Source organism: Dendrobates tinctorius, unplaced genomic scaffold, assembly GCF_039654945.1.
Source record: "Dendrobates tinctorius isolate UK_male_01 unplaced genomic scaffold, ASM3965494v1 ptg000028l, whole genome shotgun sequence".
NCBI lineage: Eukaryota > Metazoa > Chordata > Amphibia > Anura > Dendrobatidae > Dendrobates > Dendrobates tinctorius.
In genome coordinates this window covers 65791598-65812577 of record NW_027361696.1, presented here as the reverse complement: position 1 = coordinate 65812577, position 20980 = coordinate 65791598, and the positions used below count along the sequence as shown (strand labels likewise).

The 20980-nt window shown below is 43.8% G+C and overlaps 1 protein-coding gene across 12 annotated transcripts in view; it reads left to right on the top strand.

Moving 5' to 3' along the window:
- The window catches only part of LOC141085483 (voltage-gated potassium channel KCNC1-like), a 142604-nt gene that overhangs the window by 95609 nt on the left and 26015 nt on the right, over window positions 1-20980 (top strand). The gene's annotated exons all lie outside the window — the stretch shown is intronic.

Here is a 20980-nt window from a genome sequence, read left to right as displayed (position 1 = left end):
CTCCGGAGGTAACAAGCTGTCTGGTAAGTCCCTCCTAAAGAAAGCAGCTCCCTATAACATCTACAGTAGAGGAGGAAAAAAGATTTGCACTGTCCTTGTACAGCATCCTCTTCAGTACATGGCACTGATGGGTACACTGGATCAGAGTAGTGCGACTCTTAGTAGCTCATCTCTACTTTAAGATAATTTCAAAGGTTCAAGCAGCCTTTCAACACGACTAGGGATATTATCCAAGCTAGAGACGCATCTTCAAGTAACTTTTTCAGGGTACAGTATTTGCTTCTCATCAGTGTAGGACCAGGATTGACTAGGTTACTGGGAAGCCCTTAATGCAGCTCTTGGTGGACACTGGTGAGGAGATAATTATGGGGTTTTAACAGCAATGTTCTAAGGGAAAAAAAACAATGCAAATTAGTCCTCTCAAGAAAAGAAACTATCTTGCAAGTGTCACAAACTGGAGAAAGCTCTTTGTAGGTCAGTATTTGTCCCTTCAAGCCTAGCTACATGACCCAAATCAATGACCCATCTACAGGACAGTAGAGGAAAATAGTTTGTGTCAACCTCAGGAGTTAAGGGGGCTTCACACATAGCGATATCGCTAGCAATATCGCTAAAGCGTCACCGATTTTGTGACGCAGCAGCTATATTGCTAGTGATATCGCTACATGTGACACTTACCTCCGACCGGCTCCCCCGCTGGCTATCGCTGATCGTGCGAGAACGTCCTGGGCCGTTTCTCGGCGGCGGCTTCCTGCTGGCGCCGACGAGCGATGCGTGGACGCGGGCGGAGGACTTCATCATCGCCGTGTCTGACAGGTAAGTAACGACCGCTGCTGCGTCGCTGCATCGCTGGTGAGATCTGCCTGTTTGGCAGCTCACTAGCGACCATTTAGCGATGCACCAGCGATCCTGACCGGGTCGTATCGTTGTCGGGATCGCTGGTGCATCGCTAAATGTAACGGGGCACTAACACACAATGAAGATTATAGTTTCCTTTTGATGTATATTAAGACCTTCCAGAAGAACATCTCTTTGAGATTCTGATTTGGCTTTTATCCTTAGTCATATTGCAAGACTCGTTACAGGGTTGATTATGACTTATAGGATTGTTACTACCTACAGGTGGCGCTATAGAGTTCAAGACCTCTTTCTCTCTGAAGAGGCAATTTGCATATTAAATTTCCCAGAAGAGCATTGCATGGCGAATAAGCCTCCTTACCTTGACAAGCCCGAGCTGGTATGTCACTCTCCACAAGGAGAAACCTTGCCCCTTAGATCTCTTTGAGAAGACATCTGCAGCAGACCTTTCACTTCCACCATATGTTATACGTACTTTTTCAATAGAATTTTGGGTAGTTGTCGTTGGGTATATTTCCTGCGTTTAGGAAACGCTGCGAATTGGACGCAGCGTACAGCCTCAGCGTCCAGATGTTACAGCATAGTGGAGGGCATTTTATGAAATCCCATCTCAACTATGCGGTCAAAGATGCAGGTGGCAGACCTGCGTATAAGCCCTTGCGGTGTGTCTTTATAGATCGCAGCATGTCTATTTATATTGCGGAGATGCTCAGCCCCTGCAAGATAAATTACACAGTGTATGTATAGGATGTAGTAATTATAAAACCTTGCACTCAACTTAAATGCGTGAAAAGGAGATTTAAGTTGAGTGCAAGGTTTTATACTTACTGTCCATATGGTTTGGGAACCTAACCTTAGCACCATCTTCTAGTAGTGCTCACGGTGTTTCGCGTGTACAAAAGGAGGCAGTACTTTGGGCGGAGCTGCGTCCAAAGCGCTGCCATTTCCTGAACGTGGAAACATACCCTTATAGTTGGTGCAAATCGATTCACAGGTCCGATTACAATGGCCATGATAGTAGCCTGTGGCCACTGGAAAGAGAGAGAGAACCTCCTCTTACCTTATGCCGTTCACAGCTTTTCTTTTGATTAGCAAGCCTGGCGCAAAGTCACATGTGCATCACGCCGCAGCAATGATGTCACATCAGGCCAGCTAATCATATAAAGAGCCAAGGATGCCCTCAGGTAAGACACTCTTCTGCCTTTCCCATGTTGCAGCCACAGACTACAGACCACTGCCATTGATGATGAAGTGGGTTGGCCAAATAACTTTGCACCAACTCTACTCTCAATGATCTCAAGATCCTAAAACATCAACAAAATAAATATAGACCAGTTAAAACCATGGAAGGTGAGCTTCTATATAAAGCTACAAGCATACATATTTCCTACTACAGGGAATCTTGTATGTTTGTACTACAGCTAATGGGTAGGTTCCTTCTGGGAGTACAATGAAGTAATCATGAAAGTGTTGGGACAGTCTTAATTTCTTCATACTGTAGCTCAATATCAGTCCTTTGTTGGGTATTCGAGATAACATACTAGTTCTGAAGAAATTCTGAAACCCACATATTTGCCAGCCCCTTGATTGGTTATGTTATGTATCATAATATGATCATATCTATGGGGCCTTACAGTTAAATTGTTTGGTTTTTAAAGGCATGACCCCAACTTATTATCTCCATTAATGCATTATGTAGAAATTAAGAGGAACAACTCCTCATGCCTCATCTTCCCATGGACTATACCTTTATTTTCCAACCTTTGGCTTTCCATCTGTTGCAAAACTACAAATTCAATCATGCCCAGACATGCTCTGAAATTCTTGTGTTCATTACTCAGTGACATTTTATATATTGTTTTAATCTTCAGACAAAGGAACCACTCAGTGGCTACATGGCATGCAAATACCGAGGATATTCTTAACACACGGACTTTAACCAATATGAAAAAAACAGATACAATAATGTACATAGTCGCCCAAATCTAGTTATTGCTTCATTTGTATAAACTTTATATAGGACTCCTTCAAGAAACTATGATGAAAAAAGAAAAATCTTAAGGGGAACCTGTCACTTAATTCATGCTGTCCAACCGCTGGTAGCTTAAATCAAATCCTTGGCGTTGCATAGAAAATATAGATAGAAGATCTGTAGGGGAATATAACTATAGACAAGTCTAGTTCCTCTCACTATCGCAGAGATCTGTCAGTTACCTGGACTGATCCAGGGAGAAGCCAGCCAGGGGCAGTGCCAGTGATTGACTGATCAAGGTGATTGACAGGTCTCTCCCATAGTGAGAGGAGCTAATATCATCTCTGGCTGTGGTCCCCAACCGGCCTCTTCCGAAACGATTTAGTCTCCTCTCTGGCTATGGTCCCCGGCCAACTTCTTCCCGGACTGCTTCAGGTTATTGACAGGTTTCACCCAAGTGAGAGGAGCTAATCTCGTCTTTGGCTATAGTTCCGGCCAATCTCTCCCCGCACTGCTGTAAGGAAGGGACAGGACTGTAGTCGTGACCTGAACAATTGCTATATCCATGTCCAGTCCTTCCCCTACAGAAAAATGTAGTCTTCTCTTCTGCATAGCTGCATCTCCGGAATCAGCTTCCTCTGGGTACTTCACAGGCGATAACGGTCCCTCTTCCAGGCGACCCCCAGCAATGGAGACACAGTCCGAGTTAACTTTAACACTTTTTTTTACTGAGTATTCAACACCTTACATCCACAGTTGGTACATTGTGACATTTGTTCGTTTCCTCATCTTTCCCTTTCTGTCTGTCACTTCTGTGCAGTACACACCCGGACAGGAGCGTCCTAGACTGCTCCACAGTTCCTTCCTGGCCTAACCTTGCCATGATGATAATTCCTTCTGCCTGTTTCGCCCCAGACTCGAAATCATGAGCCTGCAGGTTTGGTTGCCTCTGGTAATGCATCCGGCCCGTCTGTACCGAACTCGTCAAAGCTCCAGCTTTCTTCACTTCAGCTGTCCAGCCGACTCCTGCCCTAAAAGCATCGGCCTATACCTATATTGCCCACTAGTATGCCCCCATCTAATGGTCCGCAACAGAACTATACTTACCCATAACTATGTAACTATATACTAAAGTGCCCTCCCCTAATGCCCCCAAAAGGATGCACTAACTTACCCTAACTGTACATGCACACTATATTATGCAATAATATAAATTACAGAAACACAAGACAATATGTTACAACTTTCTACACAGTGGCAATACCATAAAGACGAGCGATAATACATACAGTACTTCTATGTAGTAGTACCGCAGATGTTATTCATAAACATTATAGCAATATATACACAATAACATAAGATGGGCAATCTGAGGAAGGGAAGCAAGAAAGTCATCATATCTCACTCCCTTTCACTGCTTCAGGTGTTTGACAAGTATCTCCCATAGCAAGAGGAGTTAGTCTCGTTTCTGGCTATGGTCCAGGCCGGCCTCTCCCCACAAATCTTCAGATGATTGATATGTCTCCCATAGCGAGAGGAGGTAGTCTTGTGTCTGGCTATGGTCCTCGGCCAGCTTTTCTCCACACTGCTCTAGGTGATGGACAGGTCTCTCTCATAGCAAGAGAGGCTGCTCTCATCTCTGGCTATAGTCCGTGGCCAACTTCTCCCTGCACCGCTACAGGTGATTGTCAGATCTCTACCATAGTGAGAGGAGTCAGTCTCGTCAATGGCTTTGGTCCCTGGCCAGCCTTTCCCTGCACTGCTTCAGGGGATTGACAGGTCTCTCCCATAGCAAGACTAACTAGACTTGTCTCTGGTTATGATCCCAGCCGGAATCTCCCCACACCACTTCAGTAGATTGACAGGTCTTTCCTATAAAGAAAGTTGCAAGTTTCGTGTTAGGCATCGGGTTCCTGCAACTGCACAGCAGGGATCCAGAGCCTTACATTCAGCAGTCTCCCATTCTCCATCGACCGCAGAGGAGCCTGCTCGGCAGTTCCGTCGTTCCCGATGCTCTACTAAGACCAGCTCTGTGGGTCTGGCTGGTGCTGCCACCTCTGGGCCAGCAATAGCAATGCAGGCTGCTCAGCAGCAAGCCCCTCCTGAGGCTAAGTCCCTCCGTCGCTCCGCTGAGCATGCTCATGAGACGATCTCCCATTGGAGATCGGGAGTCACTTGCACAGGTCCTTTTCCAGATCTGATTGGTCCATCTCAGCGATCTGGAAGCTTCCGGAAGGTCCCGGCTATAAAAGGTTTGCATGGCCGCTCAGCCATGCGCTAGTATAGACTCTAGTTGCTACCTGTGTGAATGATGACGGATGAATGGACTTGCAAATGACTCATTAAGATTCCCCTCCCTCTGATATTATGTGTGTGGATAGGGAACTAGTGATAGAGTAAGCGCCAGTCAGTGGCAAGCTACAGGCCACAGTGCATATTATCCACGGTACTAGCGTCTGACAGCGTGCCTACTACCGGGCATTGTTGTCCGGCGGCAGTGTCTGTCGCCGCGCTGCAGTCAACAGTACTTATTGGCGTCCGCGGTTGCGACGCCGCACGCACGATAGGTCTAGAAGGACGCTGACCCTGTGTCTTGGGCCCGAGTCCTGTAACCTTATACCGTGCATGCATTCTGCTGAGACCTGTGAGTTCAACAGGCTCAGCATTTGTGTTTAACGTCTTGGCATCTCTGGGAATTAACAGAGTCCGCACAGCACACCCCGGGTGACGTTCAACCCGTGTGCGTATTACCGCCATATTGAGTGTCTGCCATTACATAGCAGCAGTGTAACACCTCTGCACGGTGGACCCCGGGCGGCGAATGCACTTTCTTTTATTTATTATTTAGTGCATTCCGCCGTCCCTAACATTTCGTCTATAATTGTTGTCCGCGGCTGAGCTCTCCCCACAAAGCTTCATGTGATTGACAGGTCTCTCCCAAAGCTAGAGGAGCTATTATCGTCTCAGACTATTTTCCTTAGTTGGCCTCTCTCCACACCGCTTCAGCTGATTGACAGGTCTCTTCCATAGCGAGAGGAGTTAGTCTTGTCTCTGGCTATGGTACCTGTCCAGCCTGTCCCTCCACTGCTTCAGGTGACTGACAGGTCTCTACCATAGTGAGAGCAGTTAGTCTCATCTCTGGATATGGTTGGTGGCAAGCCTCTCCCTGCACCGCTTCAAGTGAGTGACAGGTCTCTCCCATAGTGAGAGGAACTAGTCTTTTCTCTGGCTATTGTCCCCGGCCAACTTTTCTCCACACTGCTCTAGGTGATTGACTGGTCTCTCTCATAACAAGAGTGGCTAGTCTCATCTCTGGCTATGGACTCCAGCTTGTCTCTCCCCGTACCACTCCAGGTGATTGACGTGTCTCTCCCATAGTAAGAGGGGCTAGTCTTATTTCCGGCTATGGTCCCTGACTGGAACTTCTAATTTTTTTCTTTGAAACACCAAAGCATTTTAGACAAAAGTATACATGGCTACAATGACGCATCCAGACTGTGATTCATGCTGCCCATGGTTTAGGCAGCATTGATCAATTAACATATATCCTTAAAATTACCATGAATGCAACTTGCAACTACAAATTGTCCCCCCTGAAGGTCTTGATGAGTGTATGAGTGTATGAATAGAATAAGCAACTCAAATAGGCATCAAACAACGTCCCATTAGACAATCAGCCTATTGGTCAAGTACAGTCCATAACCTAAGTTGGTTTTCAATCCACCTCTAACGAGAAATTAAAAAATAAGTGTCTGAGCTCATTTCGAAGCTAGCTAGTTACATCTAAGTGCATAGACAAGTGTTGAGTACAACAATAAGTTGCTGATGTTGCAGCATACATAACTTAAATGTGCTTCAATGAAAAACTGGTCAGATATTGTGGGCATCATTACAAGGTCAGAAGGTTGCCAAAATCCTATTTCTGCCAATAATCCAGCACTTCACATTGCTTTGAAGTCTGGGTTCTTCACATGAATGTATACTTTCTACTTTGATACCAAATAAATCAGGACTTCTCAACAATTTTCATCTGGGGACTCACCAGCCAGAAAGTTAAGCTGCCTGAACCTCACCAGTGTTCAGTGATCCTGCCAAAATAGAAAAAATAAAACCCAAAAAACCCTAAACATTGCTTTATCTCTGATTTGTCCCATTAAAACATCTACAATATAAAATAAGCAAAAAAGGTTTCACTTAATGATACACTTTATGGTGCCTAACATTTCACCTACTCCTGAAGGTGTCATGTGGCATCTGGCACCAAGACGTTGTTCGACCTCCATGGAACAGACTTGTTTTTACAGCACCTGCCACAGATGATTGATCAGTGACATCTTGGGAGTTTAGCGAACAAGTCCTCAACTTGAACACTTTGTCATGATCCCCAAACCATTTCCCAACAAGTTTTTGCACCTTGGCAAGTGCACTATCCTGGTAAAATAGAGCACTACCATTAAGGAACATTGCTGCCATGAAGGGAGGGTTCTTGGTCTGTACAATGTTTGGGTAAGCAGTACCTGTCAGATTTCCATGAACGCCATGATCTAAGTTTTTCCAGCAGAACATTGCCCCAGTATACTACCTCTGCTAACGTATTGTCTTCCCATAGTGTATCCTAGTGCCATCCTGTCCATACCTCCAGCTCCGCACATGGTGTAATGTGTGATTCATTAGATCAGGTCACCTTCTTCCATTGCTCCGTGGCCCAGTTTTGATGCTCACATGCCCAATGTTTTATGATGGTAGGCAGTGATCAATTTGGGCAGTCTGTAGCTGTGGGTTGTGATAATCAAGATAATTATTGTTATTCACTTCACTTGCTTGTGGTTTTAAAGTTTTGACAGATTGGTGTATGCATTGTATTTCAATAACAGAAATTGTTGGAGACATTTTGGTCTGTAAAGTTGCAAACCTTTTCATAGAGGCAAACTAATGTGACAGGCATGAGGCACCTGGAATGTTGGTGCCCAGCAATAGCTGGTCCTTTTTCTATGTTGTGTTAACCAATTTTTCCTAACTAACCTCTCCAATGGGACTACATTGGTAGGAAATGAGAGGGTGAGGATTTAACTACTAAAATGTCATAGAATGGATAAACAAACATACCCACCCGTCTGACCTGTTTGCCAAATACCAAAATGCTGGCCTAGTTTGATTTTTCAATTGGGGTTTCCTGTCTTCTTTGTATCTCCTTCAATGTAATATCAATTATTAGATATATATGATATGGATAATTTGGCTACTTGAAAGCTGAGGTTCTTCCAAGGCTTACAATAGGTTGCACAATGTTGGATGGACACAGATGCACACCGGTGGCTCCAGATTTGCGTTAACTTTGGTCGGAATGCAACTCAAGGAAATGGTCAATATACTGGACTGGTTAGGGAATAGCCTCATCATGTAATTCATTTAGATGACTCTCATATGTTGGGATATATTCTGAGCTCAGTCCTGTCTCACTAATATCAGAGTTTATTCCACCATCATCTATCTACGCGATGGGTGATAAATGTGAGATTGGTATCATCTATCCATAGGATGAGTGATAAATGTAATATTGCATGGTGGCTCAGTGGTTAGCACTGCAGCCTTGCAGCGCTGGAGTCCTGGGTTTGAATCCCACCAAGGATAACATCTGCAAGGAGTTTGTATGTTCTCCCCATGTTAGCGTGGGTTTCCTCAGGGTACTCTGGTTTCCTCCCACATTCCAAAGACATACTGATAGGGAATTTAGATTGTGAGCCCCATCGGGGACAGCGATGAGAATGTGTGCAAACTGTAAAGTGCTGCGGAATATGTTAGCGCTATATAAAGATTATTATTATTATTATTAGATTGGTATCATCTATCCATAGGATGAGTGATAAATGTAAGATTGCACGGTGACTCAGTGGATAGCACTTGCAGCACTGGAGTCCTGGGTTTGAATCCCACCAAGGACATCTGCAAGGAGTTTGTATGTTCTCCCCGTGTTTGCGTGGGTTTCCTCCCACATTCCAAAGACATACTGATAGGGAATTTAGATTGTGAGCCCCATCAGGGACAGTGATGATAATGTGTGCAAACTGTAAAGTGCTGCGGAATATGTTAGCGCTATATAAAGATTATTATTAGATTGGTATCATCTATCCATTGGATGGGTGATAAATGTAAGATTGGTATCATCTATCCATATGATGGGTGATAAATGTAAGATTGGTATCATCTATCCATATGATGGGTGATGAATGTAAGATTGATGTCATCTGACTTCTGGGAACTGCTATAGATGAAAATGAGGATCTGTGTCCCACTTTTGAATGAGGCCATAGGGCCCAATGATAGTTGGGAATAGAGAAGATGTCAAGTATGCTCTCTTCTGCTTCCATTGGTCCAAAGCAGTAAATGGAGCAGCTGTCATGCATGCACACTACCACTACATTCACTCAGGTTGCCTTGCAACCATTCATTTATCACACTTCCTATAGTTAATAGTGTCTGTGGGGTAATCTCATCAAGGTTGGTTTCCCACATTCTTGATTATTAAAGGAATTATCCACTACTTGGACAATCCCTTCTTCAATGTACTTACCTCCTGGACTACTGCCATTCCAGCAGTGTCATCGATGTGTCTGCTGTTGTTCGCATGATATTGTTATGACACATGAGCGCTGTAGACTATCAGAGGTGCCGATCGGCAGCAGCTTCCAAACTTCCCTGAGAAAGAAACGTTTTACTGAAAGGAAATTTGAAGGCTTCAACCCATCAGCAGCCACTGATATTCCGCATTGCTCATGTGACATAGTAAGCAGACTCATCATTGAAATGGCGCCAGTCCAGGAGAATATTTTTTTCCCTTATTTTAAATGGCGCATTATAGCATTTAGGAAGCAGTTGTCCAAGGGGTTTTGGACAACCCCTCAACATTTTTTAACACGTTGTGTACATTTGTACATTATCATTACTATATTTTGTATTTATTTTATAGTCCTTTATTATTTGGACTAAGTAGTTTTTTTGTGTCATCTGGACATACAGTAGATATGGAAAGTCTACACACCCCTGTTAAAATGCCAAGTAAAAATATTCATACCAAGAAGAATTATTTCAGAACATGTTCCACCTTTATTGTCACTTATAATATGTACAATTCACTTGAAAACTCAACTGAAATCTTTTTGGACATAAAAAATAATAAAGAAATAAAATAATGCAGTTGCATAAATCTACACACCGTTAATCTAAAACATTGTTGAAGTTGCCTTTGAATTTTTGACAGCATTCATTCTTTTTGTGTAGGGGTCTTATCAGTTTTGCGCATCCAGAATTGGCGAACTTTGCCAATCTTTAAGATTGTGAGGACATCTCCTGTGTACAGCACCCTCTTCAGGTCACCCACAGATTTTCAATTGGATCTAGGTCTAGGCTCTTTGCTGAACCATTTCAAAACTTTCACCTTCTTGCCATGGAGCCATTGACTGGTATTTGGAACAGATCATAATTCTTTCTACCTCGACTAAAGCCCCAGTTTCATCTGCAGAAAATAGCCCCAACGCATAATTCTGCCTCCACCATTCTTAATGATGGGTATGGTGTTCTTTTGGCAATGTGTAGTGTTGACTTTGTGATACACGTACCTTTTGTAATTAACGCCAGAAAGTTTAACCTTGGTCTCATCAGGCCATAATACCTTTCCCACATGCTTTTGGCAGACTTGATGTAGATTTTGGCAAAACATAGCTGGGCTTGGATGTTTTTCTTTGTAAAAATGGCTTCCATCTTGCCCCACTGCCGCACAGGCCAGACATATGAAGAATATGGGAGATTGATGCCATATTAGAATTTTTGGAATATGAGAAATTCCTGCAGCTCTTTTAATATTGCTGTAGTCCTCTTGGCAGCTTCCTGGACTAAGTTTCTTTTTGCTTTTTTTCACCAATTTTTGAAGGACTTTCAGTTCTATGTACTGCAACTGTTATGACAAATTAAAGTCACTTATTGATAGCATCTTCATAGTATCCATGGTAGATCTAATGCCTTGGATTTTTTTTAACTTTTCTCCTGACTGATTAATCACTTCAAAGATGAGATCCCTTTGATGTGTTGTAAGCTGTTTACGGACCTTGGCTTTTTCTGTAAAAAGTACCGTAACTAAGAAAATGTCATGAAAATGTTACTGGAATGGCTGAACATGGTATGGGGTTAGTCAGAATCCCTGTAAATGATGGCGACCTTGCCCTGACTACTAGGTAACATGAGTTTCAATGTGATTGGCTAATTGTGAACACAAGCACATCCCCTATTAAAACAGGATGTTCACACTTTTGCATCCACATTATTTTTGTTTTGAGATTTTTATTTCTCCCCTCAAAATCATTTCAGTTTGTTTCTTAATTGATTTGTATAGATTATATGGGACATTAAAGGGAATCTGTCACCTATTTTTTCGACTATCAGCTGCCGGCACCGCCATCAGGGGCTTATCTACAGCATTCTGTAATGCTGTAGATAAGCCCCCGATGTAACCTGAAAGAGAAAAAAAACGAGTCATATTATACTCACCCAGGGTCGGTCCGGGTCCGGTTTTGGTCCGATGGGTGTCGCGGTCCGGTCTGGCACCTCCCATCTTCTAACGATGACGTCTGTTATGAATGGGTCACCGAGGAGGAGAGCAGGCCCAGGCTAAGCCACAGAAAGCAGAGAGGTTGGTAACTAAGCGGATTGCAGACTCCTGATCCTATCCACACAACTAGCCATGGAGCGTACCTACGATGATCCTAGATGCTTCGGCACAGCCATGGGGCTAACTAAGCCTAAAGCAAGAAAGGGGTAATCTAAACTGCTCCAGAGCAGACCCCAAAGGAATAGATAGCCCCCAAACATATATTGTCAGTGAGACAAGATGAAAACACAAACGCAGGCAGGAAAATAGACAGAGCAAATGATGGGGCCCACACTGACTAGACAGGACAGGGAAGGAAAGACACTGTCTGCAATCACGCAAAAACCCTGAAAAATCCAACACATCTGATGCACAAAAACACTGAAGTCGCACGACTTCACCCCCAACTATATCAGCACTCTGGTATATTCTGAAAGCAGAGCAAAAAGAGACCAATCTAACAGGGGACAAAACAAACTCGCACAAGCAGTAACATATGGGCGGTGATTCAGCACAGCCCCAGCCGGAGCTGGCTGACCCGCACAAAGCAGAGATAGACAAAACCAGATCAAATGCAAACAGAATAGCAAATGAACCACTTAGATGAACATGCAGGGACAGAGCTGGAGACATCAGACCTCAGGAGGAACAGGAAGAAAATCACCAGCAGGGATAGAGGGAGTCGGCTGTCTTAAATCCCAATCTGAAAACCCCAGATCTCCTATCGTCATCCTCATTATCAGGTGGCAAGCCTCTGTCAATCAGATCAGCTCCATTACCTCCAGTAACCACCAGAGGGAGCCCAGAAAGAGAACTCGCAACCCCTCTGTCAATCTGACCAGCTCCACTACCTTCAGTAATAACCAGAGGGAGGCCAGAAAGCGAATTCACAACAGACATCCTCTTCTTTGCTTCCCGTCGCGGTTCCTGCGCAGGTGCACTGCTCTGCCCTGTTGAGGGCAGAGCAGAGTACTGCAGTGCGCAGGCACCGGGAAAGGTCAGAGAGGTCCAGCGCATGCAACAGGGCAGAGCAGTGCGCCTGTGCAGGAGCTGCGACGGGAAGCAAAGAAGAAGACGTCATTGTTAGAAGATGGGAGGCGCCGGACCGGACCGCAACACCCATCAGACCAAAACTGGATCCGGACCGCCCCCGGGTGAGTATAATATAACTCTTTTTTTCTTATCTTTCAGGTTACATCGTGGCCTTATTGACAGCATTACAGAATGCTGTAGATAAGCCCCTGACGGCGGTGGCCGCAGCTGATAGTCGAAAAAATAGGTGACAGATTCCCTTTAAAGGTGGAAAAAGATCAGAAATAAGTCTTCTTTGTATGATATTTTTTTTTACATAACAAAAACCTGGCATTTTAACAGGGGTGTCAAGACTTTTCATGTCCATTGTAACTTCACTTTCTCAGGAAGTGATCATGGTCACCCTGGGATCCCTGAGTCACCAGAAAACATAATTCTGGGGTCAACCCTCTAATTAGAACATATACAAGTTCTGTTGGGAGCCATATCACCTACAATATTGCATCCAGTACAGTCTAGTCTGTTTGGCTGAGGGTCTGTAACGCTGCTCTCTCTTCTCCTGAACCATTTTCATAGCTGATTTATGACGACGTCAAAGTTCAACCTGTATCTGGTGATTAAGCAACCTATATCAATGTTGATCAGAAGAGGAATAAGTGTTACGCCTTGTGCCATCAGACAAGCTCACTGAAGAATTCACAGCTTACTTCCTCTGCAGCCATCTATGTGCTGTAATACATAGAGGATATAGAAGACAATAAAACCCATTTTTAATTAAAAAAAAATTGAAAAATCAACTTTTAGCAAAAAAGCATACATTTTAATAATAAAAAAAACAATAAAACATCACCAAAAGTGTTTGTATTCTAAATCCTCATTTAAATGGGTTTATGATTGATCCCATTCATTGGTCAGTGAAAACATGCTGTGATCAGCTGGTGATCACATCTTTTATCTTTTTGTCTGTAAAGCACTGCGGAATATATTGGTGCTGTATGCGCAACGCAAAATACCGTATTTTTCGGACTATAAGACGCACCGGACCAAAAGACGCACCCCAAATTTTCAGAAGGAAAATAGGGAAAAAAATAATAATGTGTCAAATGGGGGTCCGTCTTACAGTCCGAATTCAGCTTACCAGGGAAGGGATCCGGCACAGGCGGAGGAGTGGTCACAGGGGTCATTCGGTGGTCCAGGCTGGTGCGGTGGCGGCGGCTCTGTGCTGGGGCAGGTTGGCTGTGCTGGGGCTGGTGGGCTGTGCTGGGGCAGGTGGGCTGTGCTGGGGCAGGTGGGGTGGTCTGTGCTGTGCTGGAGCAGGTGTGCTGTGCTGGGGCACTGTGCTCCGATGCAGGGGCGGCGGCTCCACCGGCATTTCCTCAAAGGAGGCCCCCACACATCCGTTGCTGCCATGTTGCGGTGGCCTCCGGGAACATGGACTCCGGTAACATGAACGCCGGGAAGATGACCGCCGGACCGGGGACGGCACATGCTCAGGTTCAGATCTCATCCCGAGATCTCGTTGCCGAGATTTGAATCTTGTCTCCTGAGCTCTCGGGACGAGATCTGAACCTGAGCATGCGCCATACCCGGACCGGCGACCATCTTCCCGGCGTCCATGTTCCCGGAGGCCACTGCAACATGGCAGCAACGGATGTGCGAGGGCTTCCGGGCTTTGAGGAAATGCCGGCGGAGCCCCCCACGGAGCACAGAGAGCCTGTGCCCCTGCACCGGAGCACAGCCCGCCGCCACCAGCACAGGAGTGAGTATATTGCGACCATAAGACGCACCCCCACCTCTCCCCCAAAATTTTTTGGGGAAAAAGTGCATCTTATGGTCAGAAAAATACGGTAAATAAAAATAAATAAATGTTATGCTATCTAAAAATAATAGTTGTCGGCAGCACTTCATCCTCCCTTGTAAACAGGGGATGTGCTGCAGATAATATGCAAGCCATATGAGTATTGATTTGTATGATCATATTGACAATGGATCATATCCATCTCCCCTTTTAAACAAGTTCTGATCAACTTGTTATATCATCGATTGGCGTTCCTTATGAGTTAAAATATGCCTACAAAAGGACCATAGAAACATTGTAAGAGTTTTTTTTATATGTAATCTGAGATCAGCAAGATGTAGGGACTAAGACCCTGATTCCAGCAAAGTGTCACTTACTAGATTTTTTTTCAATAAAATCAGTGTTTTATCATCAGGAGATTATTAGGACTAAGGTTCTCATGCTTCCTAGTACTCTGTTTAACCCCATCTCCACCACTGATTAGTAGTTTTGTGCCAATGTGCAATGGGCAAAGAAAGCTATGGGTGGGGTTTTACAGTAATCAGCATTCAAAGAACCAGTAGATATTGCTGCAGAAAGAACATTTATTTTATTAAACCTGAAACATCAGACAAGTAAATACATAGAAACATTGTAACATAGTTATTAAGGTTGAAGGAAGACTTTAAGTCCATCTAGTTCAACTCATATCCTATCCTAACCTTCCCTAACATGTTGATCTAGAGGAAGGCAAAAATATTGCCTTGATACATAGATAAATAAATTGATACATAGATGGATCAGGGTTTTTGCCCCTACATCACACCGCTCTCAAAATACATAGCAAACAGACCGGACTGTCCATCTGATAATCCTAGCAATTGTCAGTGGACCGCTCTGTCACACTGCAGGTTTCTCCTGTAGTAGAATATTTAGATCCTTGCGCTACGCAGGGATATACTTTTCACCCTTTTTCCCACATACCTTCTTTTCCTCTTATTCATGTGACTCACATGGAGGAGGAAAGAAGTAGCAACACAGCCAGCATCAATTTCAGCAACATTTGGCTGCCTAGCAAGAGCAGGCTGAGGCAGACAGCATCCACAGGCTGAATGGCAGCATGTTTGCTCTCTGTGCTACAGTCTCTTCCCTCATTCCGGCTGGTGAGTAGTAAGGCTTTTTTCGGTGAGGGGAAATATGGGAAACACTTTTTTTTTTACCTTCCAGTAGCTCCCAGAGCAGAAATGCATGTCCTTACAAGGACCGCCTGCCTGCAAGAAAAAAAAACACCAATTGATAAATATTTTCCAGTTGTCTGTTGTTTAATAACCTGCTAACACAGGTGGACTACACTATGCGATGCGCGCAGAGTGATCAATACTAGATTGTTCAGCATACATAAGCTGCCATTGTTTGGAAACGCGAGTCCTGTTTACACAAGACGATGAGCTGCTGAGAACGGCGAATTTTAAGCAACCTTAAAAATCAATTCACTTGATGAACAAGCATTTCTCTCATTCATCAGATGATCAGCAACCTGTTTGCAAAATGCTTGCTCATCAGGTGAAATGATTTTTAAAAGGGCTCATAGAATCATGGAATGGTAGAGTTGGAAGGGACCTCCTGGGTCATCTGGCCCAACCCCCTGCTCAATGCAGGATTCACTAAACATCTCAGACAGATGTCTGTCCAGCCTCTTTTTGAAGACTTCCATTGAAGGAGAACTCACCACTTCTCGTGGAATCCTGTTGTCTGGGACTATTTTATGTTTTTACTTTGGGCCTAAGTGCTAACAGGCAGGTGTTTGTTAACTACCTGCCTGTCCTACCCAACACTGGCTCAGAGTGGACATGCTCCTGATGGTGATTCCGTTGATTCACATCAGCAGAGTAGCACATCCCCTTCTGTTCCGCTCTGTTGACTGGGCGTGACTGCCGACATCGTGCCGATTGATAGCCAACTATCAATCAACATGATATCAGCAGTCACTCCCCATCAGCATAGCAGAATAGGAAGAGCTGTTCTGCTGACATGAAGCAGCAGAATCACCATCAGTAGCAGTCCACCCTAAGAGTGAAGCAATTTGAAATCTAACGCTCAAAACCTTTGATCTCCATGACATTATCTAATGCGAAAGTGTCGATCAGCAGCTTGTTCCACTCTCCCCATAAAGAACACATGTATGCTCAGCCAAGCTGAGTGTTCCTGTGTATGTGTGTATGACAAAATTGGAATGATGGCTGCTGAGCAAGTGTTCACCCGACAGCTATTTCAGTTGTATAAGCAGCTTAAAGTGTTAATCCCATCTCCAAGATCTCTTCCCAATAGGTAATGATGTAATAATAATATTAGCAAATACATCCAATTAGAAATATAATAATAATAATCTTTATTTTTATATAGTGCTAACATATTCCGCAGCGCTTTACAGTTTGCACACATTATCATCACTGTCCCCGATGGGGCTCACAATCGAAATTCCCTATCAGTATGTCTTTGGAATGTGGGAGGAAACCGGAGAACCCAGAGGAAACCCACGCAAACACAGGGAGAACATACAAACTCCTTGCAGATGTTGTCCTTGGTGGGATTTGAACCCAGGACCCCAGCGCTGAAATGTAGTATAGTTCTTCTGATTCATAATGTCATTTACCCCATGTGCAGGGCATTGCAGTAGCTTAGATATCCATGGCTCGGCCACTTACATTTTGACAGTTTAGCTGTTAAGCTACTGCAATGACTTGCACATGGGGTAAATGACATAGCGAACTATACAAAATTTCTAATTGGAGGTATTTGTTAATATTATTATTATTACTTCTACCACATATTGAAATAGTATCTTGAAGATGAGAATAGCCCTTTAACACCATTACGTTACGTAAAATCCACAGAAAGACCAGTCATGTTGATATTTCATTGGAGGGTGTCCACCTCTTTTGACCACTATCTGTGAGCTAAAACAGACAGCTAACAGTCCCTGTATTACCTGAGTGGCCATTCATTTAAATGGCTTATATGTAATAGTACATTTCACCTGCAGTAGTTATGTATAGCTCCCTTAAAGGGGTTGTCCAGGCTATCCACGAAAATCTGCAGTCACTCAATGTGACTTCAAACTTGTGAATCCTCATAACGCGCGCAGCGCTCACTGTGAGGATCATCCGGTGCTGGTTGCAAGACCGAGCGGTCATGTGAACGTAAGTATGTGATTTGCATTCTCCCAGCCACATTTAGACTAGACTCGCAATTTACTTGCATTGAGTGAGGCAGCGTCCGTCTAGTCAGAATGTGGCCATATTGCATACTTGTGGTCACATGCAGCCGGCACCGGAGGATCCTCACAGCGAGCGCTACGCCCTGTGACTGCACACTTTCGTGATAAGCTTGGGCAACTCATTTAAGGGGCATTATCATTGGCCGACTGGCTGCTAAAGGGGTTTTCCACCCCAGAACAAACTTTCATCAAGCAGTGCATCTTTGTGTAAGCAAAGCACACAGAGCTCAGAGAGCAGCTGCCTGCTGTAGCCCCCCCCAGAACTGTACAGACCACCTTCCCCATTCAGAGTAAGGACCACCAGTTCAACACCCTATATACCATGACCTTTACTATTATTTTGTACTGCTTACCTGGTGACAGATTTCCTTTAAGATCACATTTTCTGATAATATAGGTGTGCGCTGGGTGTCCCATGACTTGCTTGAGAACGTATGCCATCTAGTAATATAGTAGCGTATTTACAGCACTGACGTCCTGATACTACACTAATGATTCATAAAGGCTTCGTAAATGAACAAACATTTTTTCTTGGACTGTATACAACGCATGCATTATCATCGATGTATTTTCCCTGTGTTTCATCACTCCCGGCGACATGTTCTGCAAGGAACTGCAGCGACGTCGCCTTATGACTTAAACCTTGAGCCTCTGTGCTCCTGTATTTTCCCAGGGATAAATTCACTTAAAATGATAGATTTTGCATAAATTGTAATATCTAGCGATCAGGCAATTAAATCATCTCCTAATTGAGCAGTCATTGGTCAAAAATCAATATCTGTATTGTTTACGTCTTGCAAGATTGATCACCCTTGCATATGGACTGAATTACAGTTAAGGAAGTTGTCCACTACTTGAACAACTCCTTCTCATACCCCTCTCTTGGCCCCGATAAAATAAAAAAGCTTATACTCACCTCCTGTGCCGGTGCTGTTCCAGCGGTGTCAGCATTTGGTCTCCCCGGGGCTCCCATGCGGTTGCTGTGACACATGACCCTGGCGACTAATCACCACTGTGGTCACTGGTTCCGCCTTCGGACAATTTAAACAAAGGAAGGTCTGATTTCTGATCTCTGACTTCCTCTTCATGTTCAATTTGTTTGAAGGCGGAGACAGTGACGCCAGCACTGATTGAGTGCCATGCATCACATGTAACCACACAAGAGCCCTGGGACCACAAGTGCCGACACCGCGGGAATGGTGATGGCGCAGGAGGTGAGTATAAGCTTTTTTATTTTATCGGGGCCAAGAGTGGGGTATGAGAAGGAGTTGTCCAACCCCTTGAAAGAGGACCTGTCACTTGCCATAAAAAATATTTTTTTTTTATTTTGTATAAATGCCGCTATTATAAGAAACCTGTAGTTGTTTTTCCTTTGTTCCTGCACCTCTCCATTCCTGAGATATGGAACCCTCTTCACTGCCGCTGTTCTCCTGAATCTGAAGTTGATTTTTTTTTGTTCCTGCTCCTCTACGTTCCTGAGATATGGTGCCTTTTTCTCAGTATATCAATCTATCCTTGTTAGCCAACTGGGCGTAGTGCTCAGGAATTGAAGACCACGCTCAATTGGCTAACAAGGCTAGATTTGTATTCAGAGAAGAAGAGACAAAATCTCAGGAATGGAGAGGCGCAGGGACAAAAGAAAAACAGGGCCGGACTCAGGAGGACAGCGGCATTTACACCAGGTAAAAATAAATATATTATATATAAACATATTAAACATATTTATAGCAAAAACTTTTAAATCCTCTATTATTGCAACACTAAAATTCCCGTTCACATTCTGAACAATAAAAAACATAGAATAATTGGTAAATCCTTTCTCCATGCACTTTTCATTGGGACTAACACTCAGTTCCTATAGCAGGACTACATTGTGAATTGAATAATGGGGGAAATTATGATGCATTTTACAGTTCAAGATCCCTAGAACTGATCCCATTCTACAATGATTAAGTTGTGTTCCGTAGTCTTCACAATATATTATAGGCTATATGGTTCAAAGTCTCTTCAATTATCCTCTTGCCGTTTGATAGTTTAACTGCATTCTTTTTATCAAAGTAATATGTAATTCAAGGTCAGAATAAAATTTTATGTGTAATTTTGCATTCAGAAAAGCCAAAAAGAGTAAAAGTGTTCCCTCTGTAGCCTCTTACTTGCAAAGCTTGACAGCCTCCTGTCAGTAGAGGGTTAAACCATAAGTTCACTACATAGATTAAAATATTAAATTTAATAAATTTGTATAAATTCATTGCATTATCTTGAATCTCAACCTGTATTACAGACCAGAGCTGCATTCATAATTCTGCAGGCTTCTGAGCTGAAATCTCCCAGCATTCCATGTGTATTCTGTGCATAGGTACAAAGGTCTGGACCCCAGACAATAAGGAATCAAAAGAGTCCTGGACTCTTCTAGGTTTTTTCAGCCTGTGCCAAGTATTCCACAGCAGTGGAAGCTCGGGACGGCCTGAAAAGCGTCCAGATTTGACAAAAAAATGGAAAAAATCTACATGAGTTCCGGAACACTTTTGATTCCTTATCATCTACCTTCCTCGTGCACCACCATTGCAGCGGAGTGCCAATCTCTCTGGACCCCCTACAATAATTCCCAACAGTTTCCTTTTTATCATATTTAGCAAATTCGTCTTTGGGACCTTTTTTTCGTCTAATAGCCCTCATGATTCATCTCACCATCTCAGACATTAGGATTTCCACCAATTATGCGAGCTCTGGTCCCCTATTAATCTGTGAGAATGTAGGGGTATTTTGCATGCACTTGTATGACCACCACTCCCAGTCTACAGAACTCTACTCGGTTTTCACGAGCAGTAAATTTAGTTGTTGTCACCCATGTGCACTATTTCTTCATTCACACAAGGGACTCATTGACCCCCATTCTCATGATCAGTAGGTATCTCTGAGGTCAGATCTCCTCTTATTGAACATTATCACTAGAGATGGTGTAAATCGATTCCCTTGCAGTCTATCGGCCATGTCAGTAACCTGGGTCCTCTGGATACGAGCCGTGAATATCGCCTCTTACCTGAAAGTTATACAGGTTGAAAAGAGACGCAGGTCTATCAAGTTCAACCTTTCTCCACCAGTAATACGTCCTCCATCCCTAGATTACTTATAACGCACACCATTTGTCATGAGAAAAGCATCCAGCCCTTTTTTAGATACTTATGTAGAGTCTTTACTTCCTCTTGTGGTTAGGCAAGAACCTTTTCATATTTAGCTCATGGAATCGCCTTTCCTCCACCCGTAATGAATGACTCTTGGTTGTTTGGAAGGTCTTTGGCCGGAATAAGTCATCCGCTGCTCTTCTTTTGATGATCCACGCCTGGTGCAACACAACATGTGTGTTAATGATGACTTTGTGCCAAGCTGGCTAATCCAAAGTAGAACTGCGGATGCCATCAGCTT